The sequence below is a fragment of the Amphiura filiformis genome, unplaced genomic scaffold (assembly GCF_039555335.1).
Source record: "Amphiura filiformis unplaced genomic scaffold, Afil_fr2py scaffold_22, whole genome shotgun sequence".
Classification (NCBI taxonomy): domain Eukaryota; kingdom Metazoa; phylum Echinodermata; class Ophiuroidea; order Amphilepidida; family Amphiuridae; genus Amphiura; species Amphiura filiformis.
In genome coordinates this window covers 1,525,281-1,540,908 of record NW_027305486.1, presented here as the reverse complement: position 1 = coordinate 1,540,908, position 15,628 = coordinate 1,525,281, and the positions used below count along the sequence as shown (strand labels likewise).

Sequence of the window (15,628 nt, the reverse complement as noted above, 5' to 3'; positions counted from 1 at the left end):
CCTACCCAAAACTTAGACCTGTACTTCCCGGGGGTACTTCTTGCTCTGCATTCTTCAATAATTGGAGAATACATTTTTTTTTATGTAACGGTAAGTGATGCAACTTTTATAGTACTTTAATAATATGCTTTAAATGTAGATTGAGGTCATAAAGCAAATTGTGATAAAAGTTTTACTGTGAAGTGTCACATGTGAGAGGTACCTAGAAAGAGTGAGCGAGAGAAATAGTGAAAAGGTAGGGCAGGCAGTTATATTGGGCTATTCCAATTGAAATTCGCACTACCCCTGTGGAAGATTTGGGAAATATCTTCCACAGAGGGAGTATGGATTTCAAATGGAATGAACACATTAGGTACCGGTAGATTTTGAATTTCATACACCCTCTGAGAAAGATTCAACCTGAATCTTCCACAGAGGGAGGGTGCATTTCAAAAGGAGCTGCCCAATGTGTTCATTCCATTTGAAATTCATACTCCCTCTGAGGAGGATATTTCCAAAATCTTCCACAGGGGTAGTGTGGGTTTTAAATGGAATAGCCCATGGTAGTTCTGTTGAGATGTATCACTTGTCTTGTACATGTCGAATTATAAGAAACCTTTCTGCAGAAGTAAGAAATGGTGAGTACAAACTGACAGGAAAAAGTCAACCAGATCTGGTAAAAAATGGGAATTTAAGAATCTCATTCCTGGGAAATTAATCTGGGGGAAAGTATGCTTTTCTTTTTTAGATAAAGAATATAGAAATGGTGGGAAATCCTGATAAGGAGGGAAATTTGTCTTAATTCCTAGGAAATAAACATTTTTTCCAGGCCTGTAAACCAACAAGCCATTCAATTTGGTAAAATGGTACAATTACAGCAAATCTGCCACAAGACTGTGATCATGCAACGGTTAGAAATTTAGTCCACAACTGTAAGAATTGGCAAAGGAAAAAAAAATCATAATGGTTTCAAAGATTTAATTTCAGGGCTGGTGCCAAAATCCTGACCCATAGGGCGTAGCCAGGGGAGCCTGGCAAATTTTGCACCCCCAATTTTTCAGGGATAAAATGGGGACGGCAAAGAGTAAAGTGTCTTTACTGACCCAAATTCTTCAACCACTGCCACACTCCGCACAGGTTGGGTTATCAATACTTGAAAACATTTTCTAAAGCCCAAATACTTGTACAAATTCACTCACAAAATTAGTGATTAATATCCAAGGGAAATTAATAAGGTTCTATTAAGGTGGCTGTGTACTCTCAGACATGCATGTAGTAAAAGTGCAATAACTTTGTAATTATTCAGCATAAAACATATAAAAGTATACATTTTTATGAAGGCAAGACATCAATAAATCTTAATATAAATACAGATTTGGGGTAAAAACAACAATTTTGAAGAAAATCACAAAAAAGTGAGTTTTTGGCAATATTTGTTAGGTACATCATAACAAAAAAACACTCTTTCCAAAATATTTTATTTTATTTTTTGAGATATTGACCATATAAGGCATCAAAATGAACTTTTTAATATTCAAAAACGCCTATTAGCAAAAAATGATGCCCAAAATCGGAAATAGACCAAAATATAAAAAAAATGAGAAAACCGTTTCTTGAGTGGATCATGCTTTTTACGATGATCATATTTGCTTACCTATAGATGCTGTATTTATTGAGTTATCGTGTACCTAAATCGTCATTTTACCGAGAAAATGAACATTGAAATAATGGCCGTTGAAGTTTAAAGTGGTCACATTTTGCACTTTCATCGAATCTCACAGGAGAATGCGACAGTTTTCGTTTTTGTAACTTATATTACGTAAACATCGGGTAAATCCACAGCCCCTTGAGAAGTTTGAGCGAAATCCATTCATAACTTGCCATTTAAATCGGGGAAAGAACTTGAAAAACCCACATTTTATCAGCTAAAACGGAGCCATTTGACCACTAGGTTTTTGTGAAATCAGTGCTTCCGTGGTGTTTCCATAAGATGCGCGCGCATGCAGATAAGCGTCAGCGTATGCGTCAGCGTATTTGTAGCGTTAACAAATTGCGCGACACGCAACGCGATGAGTTGTTTTGCGCGTGTACCTTGCTGGTACAACAAAGATTTTCTTTCCTTTTCAATTTCAAACACGAGTGGAATAGTGAAATAAAATCCTTAAAATATTGCAGTTGGAGTTTACAAATCTGGATTTTCATTCCTTGTATTTATAAAAACATAACAAGGTACAAACATATCATAAAAACTCAATTTTGAGAAAGAAACAATGGCTAGAGTACACAGCCGCGTTAAGAGGACACCTGTAGACAACCGTAATGAATGATTCAGGACTTAGCAAGTTTTAATGGAATGAAGTCACATGCTCACAGAAAAATAAATAATTGGTTTGGGAATCGAGCCAAATTGGTAAAAAATTAGTATGTGGCTGAAATTTGGATGAAAGTGAATATCGGGCTATTTACACTGGATTATTTTTCTTTCTTTTTTAAGACTTTTGGAGAGGCATAATCCAAATCGGCTCAAATTGTAGTAAACTGAAATACTGAATGATAAGGAAGCAATCAATTCTGCCATGCAGCCCTACTGTACATGTACAGCAACTTTGATGTCAGGATTAATATGATTTGTGTTATGTAAAATACTAATAAATATTGTGTGACAAGAAGTAACCATACGTTGAATCAGGGACATTTTAAGGGGAGTGAGAGGAATAGCTCCCCTACAGCTCTCCTTAAGTCTCATTTAGCATGTTTAAGACAGCGATTTATAGCTCTCCACAGTGATTCACTCAATGGTAAACAGTTCACATTAACTCTCTTGCAGCTCTCTTTGAAGATATCAGGGGAGCTTTTAACAGCTCCCCTGCTCATTTTAAAAGGCAGTTCCCGGTTGAATGAAGCTTAATTCTTGAAATATTTTGTGCCCTAAATGACTTTGAAACTAGAGCTGTAAATGTGTATTGTAAAGGCAAATGATTGAATGGTTCCTTCCTTTCCTGCCACACTTACTAGCAGATATCTAGCAGACAGCTGAGATAATCCTAGTACAGGGTGGCAGTAATGTTTAATTGAAATATTAAAGAGGAAGTCCCGCCAGTTCTTCTGGGGTGAACCAAACGTGCCTGGTTATCAAATTTTAATTTGATTAAAATCAGTGACAATTGACAAGTAACTTAGCTAATGTCTATGTTTATATATCACGCCTGGGTCATGTGTTTGGCAACATTTGCTAAACATGATTAAGGACAATTCGCTCCCTGAAGGTTTGGTTCACCCCATAAGAACTGCTCTGGTGGGACTTCCTCTTTAAGCACAGATTGCTGTTATTTTGTACAAAATGAGATGAAACTTATCAAAAATAAAATTGGTAAAATTTGAAATAGTAGTGTGGCTTTGTTTTCTTTTGATATTGTATTGTAATGTTTTGTACCCCCAAAAGGTATGCCCTAATAGTTCGAGTTCTTCAGAAAAAGTTTTGGTCCAGCCTATGAGCTTTGTGTTGACGTGGGAAAGTGATGCATCACTGTGAATATAACGAAAATGGGCAGTTTGCCGCTAACATTTAGTTTTAGTTTTGGGTTGGCCAAAGAAAGTATTGGGCTATTCCAGAAAATAGATGCACAGTGCACACCCCTAGAGAAGTTTGGATTTCCGGACTTTTTGTCTAGTTGTGATTGTTGGAAATCGGACTTTTAACAGTGTCCAAAAAAAAAAAAACAAAAAAATAGAATATATAGTTTAAAATTCCTTAATTTCTTTTGAGACTAAAAGTAACAGCTCAACAAACACAAAACTCATTGGAAATACTTAAATGTTGCCGGTTATATAAATGGTATAAAACGTTCAGAAAATATGTTTGAAAACTTGATGCAAAATACTGTAACAAAATTTTATCAAGTGTTGACAAAATATTTGCCAAAAATATTTTGCAATAAGTTGACAACATTTTGAACTGTTGTAATGGTTTTCCTTATAAATGTTTTAAAAATATTTAAGTTATTAAAACGTTTTGATCAAAACAGACTTGTTTAAAAATATTTTTGTGTTTGCTGGGAGTTAGTACCACATGCATATCGAGAGTCGTCTACTAAATTGAAAATTAAGGAGTTCTTTATAGGCCCCACCGGTTTAAGTTGTAGTTTGACACAAGTTATTATAAACAAATTCTGAAGAAATCATCACTATTTTTAGTATTTTTGGAGCATGCCTTTTGATAGCAGGTACCATGTATGTAAAGACCTCACAAAAAGAAACTGCCGTAAAGTACACCATTGGCTTTTATACTAACCGTATTCACAAACCATGTATACATGTATTTCGTTCAATATTAGCGTTTTAAATTAAAAAAAAAACTTTTGACACCCCTGGTCAATTTTGTGCTTATTTTTGCTCAAAATGCAAAAATAGGCACAAAATTGACCAGGGTTGTAGTACCCCCTTAAAGAGAAAAAAAAACGGAATTTAAAACTTGCATTTAGAAAGTTCAATTTTTAAACATAAATTGTAAAATATGCGGGTGTTTCCCGGGTGTTTTCAAATTATACCGAATTCGTTGTCAATTATAGACGTATTTATAAGGGTCGAGTTTCTCTTTGTGAGGAATTTATAATGGTGTTCTTCAATACATCCTGTTGGTTTTATTTGTTTGATATTTGTTTTGTTTGGGAGCCATCAGTTTGGACATGTTCAAATTCACTTGCTGTCCAAAGACCGGTACATGATTTCTGATAAAGGGTAGACATGTACAATGTAGGCCTACGTTGGTTATGTTGAATCATTCAGAAAAACTTTATCAATCAACTTAAAATTCTTAGTGCTCTGGAAAAGTGGAAATGTTGCATTCATTTGAAATTCCTAAACTCATGGTCAGTTTTCTTGATTTTAATGTTCTGGATGCATCAGAAGGGGGATTTAATTGAAGCTAAAAGGTCCAGCCCAACTTGACTACACTCTCAGAAAAAAAGGTGCTACTTAGAACCTTTTTTTGTCCTCTATGTAGAACCCTAAGCAGTAATAAGGTTCTAAAAAGAACCTTAAAAGGTTCTATAAAGAACCTTAAAGATTTAAGTAGGCCTGGGGACATTCTAATTCATTCATTCAGGGACTCATCACGAAGTTAAGAAAAGTAAAACGTAGTATTAACCCATTTGGTACTAAAATCATTTTCTTGGATAAAAACCTTTTTTTCTGTTCTACTAGTTAAGATTCCTTAAAGGTTCTTCAAGCTAGGTTCTACAAAGACCTTTTTCTTGGCTACAGAACCTTTTTGGTTCTACAAAGAACCCCATTGGGTTTCAGTTGGGTTCTTTGTAGAACCAAAAAAGGTTGTGTAGCCAAGAAAAAAGGTTCTTTGTTGAACCTTAAGCTTGAAGAACCTTTAAAGAATCTTAAAGAAAGAACCTCAAAGGGTTCTTAGTAGAACAGAAAAAGGTTTTTATCCAAGAAAATGATTTTTTAGTACCAAAAAAGGTTAACACTACGTTTTACCTTTCTTAACTTTGTGATGAGTCCCTGAATGAATGAATTAGAATGTTCCCAGGCCTATTCAAATCTTTAAGGTTCTTTATAGAACCTTTAAGGTTCTTTTAGAACCTTATTACTGCTTAGGGTTCTAAATACAGGACAAAAAAAGGTTCTAAGTAGCACCTTTTTTTCTGAGAGTGTACCAGTAAAATAATGATCTCACTATAAGATTTCTAGTCTAATTTGACACAAATTAGAGTCAAATTTGACGTGATTTCTGCATGGCAATATTTAGTAGAAATCAAGTGTAACCTTATTTTACTAGAAGTTTCCAAATTGGTCAAATTTCACTGGAACTTAAGCGAGTTTTTGTGCATTTCGCCAACATTTACAATGCGTCTAGTTGTGGTAGAGATACGATCGATGGGGTTAGATGTCAAGTTAAGACAATGCAGTGTGTCGTAAATGTTAACGAAATGCACCCTGATTGTGTTATTGAAGGGGTACTTCATAGCTCTTCATGATTTCAGCATACTCGTTAGGATATCCATGGTTCAATGAATATCCAAGGAAAAAAGAGGCTTTTTCAAGTTGATTCAGGCGTTGGAAGTTATGCATCGACAGCTGGAAAATTAAATTTAAAAAAGGATATCTTCGTCAAACAAACAAATCTACAAGAAAGTTTTTGCATACAAACATGTAGTCCTAGGTTTCTGGTGAAGTAAATAATCTTTTTTTGGAGGGACGAGGCTGTGCGGATCATGAAGTACCCCTTTTATTCTAGTAGTGCTGGTTTTGTCCGTTGTATACGGAACCTTTTATAAAGTGAGTGTATAAAATAAGTTTTAGTGTTTAGTTCTAAATGGTTTAAAGAACCAATTACCGACAAGGTAACTGGTTCTATTATCAAATAGATGTTTTGTGAAGAACCATTTTTTTATCAAACACATCCAATTCTGTGAGGAACCCGTGCATTTACATGAAGGTTCTTCTCAAAAACTATACGGTACCCATTTGTTGACTCTTCATAATAATTCTCAAGACAGTTCTCAAATCCAATGTTCATAAAGAAGAAAAAAACTTCCATGGTTAAAAGGATGCGCCTTGCAAAATTTCACTGTGTGTGTCCTTTTTACCTGAAAGATTCGCACTTTCTGCAATTTTTAAAACGACATGGTCAGTTCTGGTCTGAGTGGAGTTGATCCTATCGCCTTTTTAAAGTAGAAGCCCTGCCAGAGCAGTTCTTCTGGGGTGAACCAAACCTGCCTGGTTATCAAATTAATCAGTAACAAGGGTATCTGTGAATTTGACAGATGCTAAGGGATGTTTTAATGTTATTGCATCAATGATCACCCGTCAAATTCAGAGATAACATTGTCATTGATAAATTTGATAACAAGGCAGGTTTTGTTCACCCCAGAAGAACTGCTCTGAACTTCCTCTTTAACATATTTAAGACAGGCGTCATCGTGTATATATTCATCAATTGAAAGTTAATGCTTGTGACTAGGCCCTACTGCTGAAATAGGTTTGGAATTAGCATTTTCTTTCTTGACATTTTTAAAGATGCGTTATCTCAGGATTTTGCCTAAATTCGGGTTTTATGCGATTCCAGATTCGTGTGTTTTTATTTTCATTTCATTTTTGTGCCTGACTTCTAGTGCTTTGCGGCGTCATCGTATAGACGTGGCCAATTCAAATATTATTCAATCGATACATCCAAAATCAAGTTCGTCCTCTGTTTCCGGGCGCGTGGAAAAGGCCATAAAAAGTATTATGCGCCGCTGCATTTCTTCACTGCATGATGCGTGGTGCAGAAAAAGTTGGGGACTTTTCTTTTAGCAGTAACTCCAGACGAGGTAGGACTGAACACCATCAACACCAAGCTGTTCCGATAGAATTAGATGCTGGAGACGAGAAACGATTTCATCTGCATGATGGTATGAGCTATGAAAGATAGACGAGACGCCAGGAGGAGCTGGGATATGGATCGGAAGCCCGGGATCGGAAGTTTGGAGGTGCAATTAAGGTTAACATGGTTAACAATGACAACAAAAAAGTAAGTTATTCAAAAAGTAACAATAGCCTGTTATCTTTTATTAGGTTTGAAGTTTCAATATGAAGGTAGGTTTTTGTTGTAAAAAAAAGACAACGGATAACAATTAATAAACACTGAAATGCGTTTATATTTATATTCTACACGTAAAAGTATAGGAGGCGTTGTATATGATTAGCACGTTACAGACGGATTTATTGAACACTTTTAAACATGTTAAAACATGTTTATATCGGTGATATAAACGTGTTGGGCTGTTGTTATTTTTGTCACAAAAACGTGTTATGGTGTTTTTTATCTATGCAATGCCGCCTTTACTTTTACGTGTAAAATATAAAAATAAACGTGTTTTAGTGTTTATTAAGTGTTATGAGTTGTTTTTTACAGTGTGGACAATGTCCATGTTGCCCTTATTTTGAACTTATAGAAAAAAGGCTAAATCGTGCAGGGTTTGCCCAAAGAAGCCCGGGCTGAGAAACGTAACCCTTCGATATTATGAACTGTTAGGGCAGTCAAATCAATGTTTGAAAAATTACGAACTTCACGATAAATATTTATGCAAGTCGGGGTGAATTTTAAATTGAGAAAGTGACCAATGAACCACTAATGGTAGCCGTAGCCCGTAACCAACAGAATCCTATGCCTGTCGACGTTTGTCTAAAAATATATTAAAGCTTTATTTTTCCTGATAGAAGGCAGTAAACAAAATTTGAATACCTCGGATATCTCGCCCGACATAATTTTGAGGTTGGGGGAATGTGTCGCTTAAGATTTTTTGCGTATAGGTCTGTTATGAAAACAAAAATTCGTATAGGCCTATACCGGTACATGTTTTTGAAAGTTGTGCGCTACCTGCGAAAAGCACCGTCAATTTTGTAACCTGAAGTCCATTTGTTTTTCTAGAAAATAGGGATACATATTGCAAAATTGGTAAACAAATATGAACCAGGGGCATACAATTTTCAGGGAGAAAATGGGGACGGCAAAGAGTAGGCCCTAAAATGGGATTAAAAATTGCCAAATGGGGACTAAAATTTAGCTTTGCCTCTCCCACTAAATTTCTGGTCCCCATTTTAGATAACCCTTAAAAATAGGCGAAATCTTTAGCAGCTCGCGCTGCACATGCACCGTCCCTCGAAAAACAATTCGGTGTCATTCTGAATAATTAGGCCCTGCCTAGATACTTGACTCGAAATTTTAGGTACCAAGTGACATGACACAAAAGATCTTGTAATATGGTTACACAGATTCATTGACGTTTTCTTAATGTACGATCTTTTTAGATTTTTCTGTTTTTTCTTCCAAAAGGATAATATGCAATCATGAAAGTTCCCAATACATTTGGACTCGAAAAACATTGGGAATTTGCAAAGAAACAACATCATAAACTTCACCTCGATCACTCGAAATATCTCGCACATTTTTGATTTGGTCGGCGAGCGCGGCCTCAGAGTTTATTAGTCTCAGTCATACGCAACCAGTTTGGTTACGTTCTCATATGTGGAGGGAGCGTAACCAAAGCGGCTTCGTAGGAGTTAAAGATTTGCGATCGTTCCGACATGTTATCATAATCTGAAAATTATGACAATATGTCGGACCAACAGAAAATCATCTCGTTTTACTACAAATAGGGCGAATTTGACAGTTTGCTCATAGATTTAAGTTGGAACATGACTTTGTGTAAGTATTACAAATATGCCAAAAAATCGGTTTTGAAAAAAAAAAAAAAAGGTATATTCTGAAAAAAAAGATCGTACATTAAGGCTTTAATACTAATAGACTACCCGATATAGGTGTAGGCCTAGATCCCGGGAGATTTACAAACCCCTTCCCCTTAATGTGGGTTTCTGACCAAATAGACCTCATATTTGGTCATTTTAGCCCCAAAGTGCCCATTTTTGTGCGCTTCGCATACACGGCTTTATTCCATTTTGCACCATATTTCATCAGTTCAGTTTCAAATCCCCATGCCAACTCGCAAATCAATAGGCTAAGTACCGTAAAATGGGGTAACTTCGGTCAGCGGGGTAACTTTGGTCGGTCAAATATACTTTTTTAAATGGTCATATTTTTGTACAGCAATATTGTTTTTAGTCATATTTGGTGTCAATTGGTTAAGAAATATGTTTGGAAGAAATAATAGTCACTCATGTCTAATTTCCTTGAAAATTACGAAAAAAGCAGGCTTGACCAAAAATGAGCATTTTTTTTTCAGGAAAATAAAAATCGATATTTGTGAGCAAGGGTGTGTGTTTGATTAATTTTGTAAGGGGTCAAATGTCACAAAAAACAACAATTTGCCCATACACAACGAAGATCAATTTTTTAATTTTTTTTCCTTCATGGAATGTAATACATGTACTGTGACCAAAGTTGCCCCCAAAGTTGCCCCAAAGGTGGGGTAACTTTACCCCTAGGGCACCCTTACAAAATTATTTAAAAATCTTTCTCAACTTCAAGGTGTAGAAGGGAACCCTAATGTCACAAAAAAGAGTTAATTAGAATTATAATTGGTTTTGTTTGGAAGCAGTGGTTTAAAATCTCTGAAAAGTGCCCAAAGTTACCCCATTTTACGGTATACACTATAGGCATTCTAAAAGGATTAAACACATGATCACGAGATCGCTGTTGTCAACAACGGCATTACTCAGTGAGAACTCTTTCCCCCGGATCGTAAAAACTCAAATTTCCGCTTTAAAAAGAATTCTGGTGCCGATGCCGCCACTGACGACATGCCCGAATATAATCTTATTTTATTTTCATTGCAACCTAGAAAAAAACGGTAACATCGCCCTCTGTTGACCGATAAAATCAATCCGGGGGGGTCTCTTCCTGGTTGAAGACCAACCCCCTCCCCCCATTACCCCATTGTACGCATTCTGGCAAAGGTGCACTTAAAATCGCCCAATTATGGCAAATTTGTGTGATTTTTTGGTACGGGTGCTTTTTGTTGAAAATTGGTGTACTGAATACTCATGGTAGGCCTATAGGTATTATACTACTGATGGGTAGTAAAAACAGCAAAAAGTAGATATAGAGAGCATCCGAAGTCGAAAGTCTGCGTGGCACATCCCCGTACAAAATTGGTTGAAGACCCCCACCCCCACATGCACACCACCCGGGAAATTAATTGATCATTGGTCTGCAGAATCCATAATAATCAATTATGTTCCCTGCAATTTGATCTGCATAATCCATAATGATTATGTTCTCTGCATTTTTGATACCTTGCCACCCATGCTTGTTTCTGCACAAAAGTACGGTAGGTGTCTGTCAGGGGGGCAAAAGTAGGGGTCTATGAGTGGGGCAAGTAAAGTGCAAAAGTAGGTGTCTATGAGTGGGGCAAGTAAAGTGCAAAAGTAGGTGTCTATGAGTGGGGCAAGTAAAGTGCAAAAGTAGGTGTCTATGAGTGGGGCAAGTAAAGTGCAAAAGTAGGTGTCTATGATTGGGGCAAATAAAGTGCAAAAGGGGCAAGTAAAGTGCAAAAGTAGGTATCTATGAGTGGGGCAAGTAAAGTGCAAAAGTAGGTGTCTATGAGTGGGGCAAGTAAAGTGCAAAAGTAGGTGTCTATGATTGGGGCAAGTAAAGTGCAAAAGTAGGTGTCTATGAGTGGGGCAAGTAAAGTGCAAAAGTAGGTGTCTATGAGTGGGGCAAGTAAAGTACAAAAGTAGGTGTCTATGAGTGGGGCAAGTAAAGTGCAAAAGTAGGTGTCTATGAGTGGGGCAAGTAAAGTGCAAAAGTAGGTGTCTATGATTGGGGCAAATAAAGTGCAAAAGTAGATGTCTATCAGTGGGGCAGGTAAAGTGCAATAGTAGGTGTCTATCAGTAGGGCAAGTAAAGTGCAAAAGTAGGTGTCTATCAGTGGGGCAAGTAAAATGCAAAAGTAGATGTCTATCAGTGGGGCAAGTAAAGTGCAATAGTAGGTGTCTATCAGTGGGCAAGTAAAGTGCAAAAGTAGGTGTCTATCAGTGGGGCAAGTAAAGTGCAATAGTAGGTGTCTATCAGTGGGGCAAGTAAAATGCAAAAGTAGATGTCTATCAGTGGGGCAAGTAAAGTGCAAAAGTAGGTGTCTATCAGTGGGCAAGTAAAGTGCAAAAGTAGGTGTCTATCAGTGGGCAAGTAAAGTGAAAAAGTAGGTGTCTATGAGTGGGGCAAGTAAAATGCAAAAGTAGATGTCTATCAGTGGGGCAAATAAAGTGCAAAAGTAGGTGTCTATGAGTGGGGCAAGTAAAGTGCAAAAGTAGGTGTCTATCAGTAGGGCAAGTAAAATGCAAAAGTAGGTGTCTATCAGTGGGGCAAGTAAAGTGCAATAGTAGGTGTCTATCAGTGGGCAAGTAAAGTGCAAAAAGTAGGTGTCTATCAGTGGGCAAGTAAAGTGCAAAAGTAGGTGTCTATCAGTGGGGCAAGTCAAGTGAAAAAGCAGGTGTCTATCAGTGGGGCAAGTAAAATGCAAAAGTAGATGTCTATGAGTGGGGCAAGTAAAGTGCAAAAGTAGGTGTCTATCAGTGGGGCAAGTAAAGTGAAAAAGTAGGTGTCTATCAGTGGGGCAAGTAAAGTGCAAAAGTAGGTGTCTATCAGTGGGGCAAGTCAAGTGCAAAAGTAGGTGTCTATCAGTGGGGCAAGTGAGTGCAAAAGTAGGTGTCTATCAGTGGGGCAAGTAAAGTACAAAAGTAGGTGTCTATCAGTGGGGCAAGTAAAATGTTGAAGTATGCGTTAAACAGTGGAGCAAGTAAAGCGTAAAAGTAGAGGAGTGTATTAGTGGGGCAAATAAAGTGCAAAAGTAGGTGTCTATCAGTGGGGCAAGTTAAGTGCAAAAGTATGTGTCTATCAGTGGGGCAAGTAAAGTGCAAAAGTAGATGTCTATCAGTGGGGCAAGTAAAGTGCAATAGTAGGTGTCTATCAGTGGGGCAAGTAAAGTGCAAAAGTAGGTGTCTATCAGTGGGGCAAGTGAGTGCAAAAGTAGGTGTCTATCAGTGGGGCAAGTCAAGTGCAAAAGCATGTGTCTATCAGTGGGGCAAGTCAAGTGCAAAAGTAGGGGTCTATCAGTGGGGTAAGTAAAATGTTGAAGTATGCGTTAAACAGTGGAGCAAGTAAAGCGTAAAAGTAGAGTGTATTAGTGGGGCAAATAAAGTGCAAAAGGTCAGTAGGGCAAGTAAAGTAGGAGTCTGGCAGTGCTGCAAGTAAAGTGTAAAAGTTAAGGGTCTATCAGTACGGCAAGAAGTGGCGGCTCCCGTGGGGGGCAAATGCTCCCCGTAAACCCCAAAATTACGAATATTTCCGAAGTATGGTTTTATCACTGGGGCCGGTAAAGGTGCGAAGAAGAGGTCTATCAGTGGGCTAGGTAAAAGGGGTCTATCAGTGAGTCAGGTAAAGTGCAAAAGGGGATCTATCAGTGTGGCAAGTAAGGTGCAAAAGTAGATGTCTATCATCAGTGGGGCAAATAAAGTGCAAAAGTAGGTGTCTATGAGTGGGGCAAGTAAAGTGCAAAAGTAGGTGTCTATGAGTGGGGCAAGTAAAGTGCAAAAGTAGGTGTCTATCAGTGGGCAAATAAAGTGCAAAAGTAGGTGTCTATCAGTGGGGCAAGAAAAAGTGCAAAAGTAGGTGTCTATCAGTGGGGCAAGTCAAGTGCAAAAGTAGATGTCTATCAGTGGGGCAAGTAAAGTGTAAAAGTAAAGGGTCTATCAGTACGGCAAGAAGTGGCGGCTCCCGTGGGGGGGGGGGGGGGCAAATGCTCCCCGTAAACCCCAAAATTACGAATATTTCCAAAGAATGGTTTTATCACTGGGGCCGGTAAAGGTGCGAAGAAGAGGTCTATCAGTGGGCTAGGTAAAAGGGGTCTATCAGTGAGTCAGGTAAAGTGCAAAAGGGGATCTATCAGTGGGGCAAGTAAGGTGCAAAAGTATGGATAAATCAGTGTGACAAGAAAATGCAAAAGTAGGGGTCTATGTGGGGCAAGTAAAGTGCAAAAGTAGGAATCTATCAGTGGGGCAAGTAAGGTGCAGTATCAGCGGGGCAAGTTAAGTGCACTGGGCTGGGGCAAGTTATGTGCAAAGGTAGGGGTCTATGTAAGTGGGACAAGTAGTTCAGTGGAACAAATAGAAGTATAGGCATCAGTGGGAGAAGTAAAGTGAAAATGTTGGGCATGTGGTCTATAAGAAGTCCAAAAAAAAAAAAAAATCAAACAGAAACAGAAAAGGGGCCACTGAAATGACCGCCGAAACATAAATAATCTCAATCAAATATCGAATAATTTCAATAAGTGAAGGGGTATGAACGTTTGGACAGTATTTATTGTGGGACATCAGACATATCGAATTGCATTCTAAATACGAAGAATGTCCTGATATCAAATAATTTTGATTTTTTGAAATTTGCAATGTAATACACATTTTATGGCAAATCATTAAAAATTGATATTTAACAGTACTTGAAGTAAACTTTATAAATCTGATGATTTATACTTAAAGTGTATGTAGGTGGGATGAAAAGCCGACGATCAATTGAAAATTTTGACCTTTCATATTGAAGATATGGATTTTTTTTTCCAAAACACCAAAAAAAAAAAAAAAAAAAGGTCTTTTGGGGGAAAAAATCCATATTTTCAATAAAAGGTCAAAATTTTCAATTGATCGTCGGCTTTTCCTCCCAGCTACATACACTTTAAGAATATATTTTTAGATTTATAAAATTTATTACGAGGACTGTTATATATCAAAAATTTGAAAAATATCAAATTTTAATAATTTGTCATAAAATTTGTATTATATCGTGAATTTCAAAAATGAAAATTATTTGATATCAGAAAGACATGCTTCGTATTCAGAATGCAATTCGATACGTCTGAGGTGCTCTCATGTCCCACAAAAAATACTGTCGAAACGCCATAAACGCTCATTCTAGATCCCTTAAACGCGAATAATTTTGGGGTACACAATTTTAAAAAACATTAATTTCTCCAGTCACTCTGAACGCTGGTCACAGCTTCTTTTGTTATGCATAGTCGCGCAAAAAGTCGATCGATACATGTTGAAATCGGCATAATTCAGAAATACACCTTTTTGCGTTGAAATTAATTTTCTCGGTCAAATATATAGCAATATATTTTATCCTTCAGTAATGTCAGTTAAAAACATAGTGCTTGGATATACATTTAAAAAATCGTGGTGTTAAAATTAGGCATGAAATTGTCTTTTACTGTAAGATTTTTGATTTTTATAGACCTTAATTGCGCCCGCGAGCTTTTTGCGGATATTTTAGCGTTTCAAACTAATATAATTCGCTAAAGAAGGATATTTCCCACCTCTGTATAAAAAAAGGCACATCGTGTGGGTCTATATATTATAGTTTTGTCAGAATATCCGTATTGATTTCACCGAAGTTTTTACACTTGCGACTCCCAAAATGTCCAACCAGTGCTTCATTTCTAATATACCGGTAACCAGCAGAAATAATCGATATTTTTTTATTGTGGCTTGCAAAATCATCCATCCACATGGGTACATTCGCGAGTTGATTTTGACAAAATTGGTAGTCGGAATTGAAATGGTGCAATCGAAACCAAAATTCTGACAAAACTATGACATAGAGCCCATTATGGTGTGCTTTAGAAAGTTAGGAAATATCTTTCGTCAGCGAATTATGTTACTTTGAAAAGCAAAAACGTTAACCCCAGAAAAAGCTCGCGGGGCAAAATGAAGCCTGTGAAAATCGAAAATCTTACACTAGAAGCCTAAATTTTACACCAGGGTTTGAAAAAAAATATACGGTACAGTACCAAGCATTATTGTTTTCTTCTGACATTTACCGACGAAAGGAAAATTATTGCTTTTCATTTGACCGAGAAAATTATTGCGTGAAAAGGTGTAACTAAAAATTTTGCTTATTTCAACACCGAATTCGATCGTTTCAAGCGCCTAATTAAGTGACCGAGTGGGTCTTGTTGAACAATAGGCATCGACTGACTAGCGTTCAGCCTGCAATTAGATTAAATCTACAAGATGATTTTTTTTGGTCAAACAAAATAATTGATTCAATGCCAGTATTAATTTATCCAGCACAATGAATGAATGTCTCCAGCACGATGTAATTTATCCAATGTGATGGAGAAATTTATTCATAGTGGTGGTG

General features: G+C 37.1%; 1 protein-coding gene and 1 long non-coding RNA gene across 2 annotated transcripts in view; both read left to right on the top strand.

Moving 5' to 3' along the window:
* The window catches only part of LOC140143458 (RNA polymerase II subunit A C-terminal domain phosphatase SSU72-like), a 29,169-nt gene that overhangs the window by 3,636 nt on the left and 9,905 nt on the right, over nucleotides 1-15,628 (top strand). The window lies entirely within an intron of this gene.
* Nucleotides 1,010-3,362, top strand: LOC140143459 (uncharacterized). The gene is made up of 2 exons (XR_011857752.1): nucleotides 1,010-1,225; nucleotides 2,277-3,362. It is a non-coding gene; the product is annotated as an uncharacterized lncRNA (long non-coding RNA).